Here is a 2,637-nt window from a genome sequence, read left to right on the forward strand (position 1 = left end):
AGATAGATCAGAGACTATATTTGCTAAGCTAGATGGGTTCTGCTCAGAATTCTCTGTCTGTTGCTGAGTGGATGATGGAAAAGGCTTGCTATTGCTAAACCTGTTTCTTCCACCATTGTTAAAGTCTTATTGAGGCTTTTGTTGATCCTTCCATGAGAAATTTGGATGATTTCTCCATGAGGGATTATAGGTGTTTTCATAGGGTTCACCCATGTAATTTACCTCTACTATTGCAGGGTTCTCAGGATCATAAGCTTCTTCTTCAGAAGAGGCCTCTTTAGTACTGTTGGATGATTCCTTCAATCCATTCAGATTCTGAGAAATTATATTAACTTGCTGAGTTAATATTTTATTCTGAGCCAATATGGTATTCAGAGTATCAATTTCAAGAACTCCCTTCCTCATAGGTGTCCCATTATTCACAGGATTTCTTTCAGAAGTGTACATGAACTGGTTATTTGCAACCATGTCAATGAGTTCTTGAGCTTCTGCAGGTGTTTTCTTTAGGTGAATGGATCCACCTGCAGAATGGTACAATGACATTTTAGATAATTCAGACAGACTATCATAGAATATATCCAGGATGATCCATTCTGAAAGCATGTCAGAAGGACACTTTTTGGTCAGTTCTTTGTATCTCTCCCAAGCTTCATAGAGGGATTCACCTTCTTTCTGTTTGAAGGTTTGAACATCCACTCTAAGCTTGCTAAGCTTTTGAGGAGGAAAGAACTTGGCTAAGAAAGCCGTGACCAGCTTATCCCAAGAGTTCAGGCTATCCTTAGGTTGAAAATCCAACAATATTCTAGCTCTGTCTCTTACAGCAAACGGGAAAAGCATGAGCCTGTAGACCTCGGGATCAACCCCATTGGTCTTAACAGTATCACAGATCTTCAAGAATTTAGTTAAGAATTGAAAAGGATCTTCAGATGGAAGTCCACAAAACTTGCAGTTCTGTTGCATCAGAGAAACTAATTGAAGTTTCACCTCAAAATTATTTGCTCCAATGGCAGGAATTGAGATGCTTCTTCCATGTAAATTGGAATTGGGTGCAGTAAAGTCACCAAGCATCTTCCTTGCATTGTTATTATTTTCGGCCATGTCTCCTTCTTTTTCAAAAATTTCTGTCAGATTTTCTCCAGAGATTTGTGCTTTAGCTTCCTCTTCAGAGTCCTTTCAGGTTCGGGATCAGCTTCAACAAGAATGTTCTTATCCTTGTTCCTGCTCATATGAAAAAGAAGGAAATAACAAAGAAAATATGGAATCCTCTATGTCACAGTATAGAGATTCCTTTATGTGAGTAGTAGAAAAGAAATTCAAACACCAGGAGGAAGAGAGGGTTCGAATTTTTAGATGAAGAGAAGTGTTAGTAAATAAATAAATAATTAGAAGGAGGTGAGAGAGAAGAATTTTTGAAAATTAAATAAATTAAAATAAAAATATTTTTGTTTTTAATTTGAAATTAAAATAAAATTTGAAAATTAGAAAAGAAAAAAAATTAAAATTAAAAATTAAAATAATTAGTTAATTAAAAAGGAATTTTGAAAAAGAGGAAGGTGATTTTCGAAAATTAGAGAGAATTAGTTAGGTAGTTTTGAAAAAGATATGATTGAAACAAAAAGATAGGATTGATTGAAAAAAAAATTTGAAAATCAATTTAAAAAGATAAAAGGTTAGAAAAGATTTTGAAATTGATTTTGAAAAGATGTGATTGAAACTTTATTTTGAAAAAGATTTGAAAAAGAAATTTGAAAAGATTTGATTTTAAAATTAAAGTTGATTACTTGACTAACAAGAAACTAAAAAGATATGATTCTAGAGTTTAAAGATTGAACCTTTCTTACTAGGCAAGTAACAAAGTTAAAAAAATTTGAAATCAATCACATTAATTATTAGCATTAATTTCGAAAATATGAATTAGAAATAAAAAAAAGATTTTGAAAATCAATCATAAAGTTTTCGAAAATATGAAAGAAAAAATGAAAAAGATTTGATTTTTGAAAAAGATTTGAAAAAGATAGAATTTTTAAATTGAAAATTTGATTTGACTCATAAGAAACAACTAAATTTTAAAAAGTTTTGAAAAAGTCAACTCAAATTTTCGAAAATTTATGAGCGAAAAAGGGAAAGATATTTTTTTATTTTTGAATTTTTAATGATGAAAGAGAAAAACATCAAAAAGACTCAATGCATGAAAATTTTGGATCAAAATACATGATGCATGCACGAACACTATGAATATCAAGATGAACACCAAGAACACTTTGAATGTCAAGATGACCACCAAGAACTTATTTTTGAAAATTTTGAAGAAGAGAAAAACATGCAAGACACCAAACTTAAAGATTTTTAATTTTTAGACACTAACAAATTAAAAATGCATATGAAAAACAAGAAAATACACAAAACAAGAAATTTTAAAGATCAAACAAGAAGACTTACCAAGAACAACTTGAAGATCATGAAGAATACAATGCATGAATTTCCGAAAATGCAAGAAAAATAACAACATGCAATTTGACACCAAACTTAAAAATTGACACTAGACTCAAACAAGAAACATAAAATTTTTGGTTTTTATGATTTTATTAATTTTTTTGGATTTTTCGAAAATTAATTTGAAAAAGAAAAAATAAGGAT

General features: G+C 30.3%; 1 non-coding gene across 1 annotated transcript; it reads left to right on the plus strand.

Annotated features, from left to right (window-relative positions):
• Window positions 1-597: 597 nt before the first annotated feature.
• Window positions 598-705, plus strand: LOC112725854 (small nucleolar RNA R71). The gene has a single exon (XR_003164935.1). It is a non-coding gene; the product is annotated as a small nucleolar RNA R71 (small nucleolar RNA).
• The last annotated feature ends 1,932 nt before the right edge of the window (window positions 706-2,637 follow it).

This window comes from Arachis hypogaea, chromosome 11 (genome assembly GCF_003086295.3).
Source record: "Arachis hypogaea cultivar Tifrunner chromosome 11, arahy.Tifrunner.gnm2.J5K5, whole genome shotgun sequence".
Classification (NCBI taxonomy): domain Eukaryota; kingdom Viridiplantae; phylum Streptophyta; class Magnoliopsida; order Fabales; family Fabaceae; genus Arachis; species Arachis hypogaea.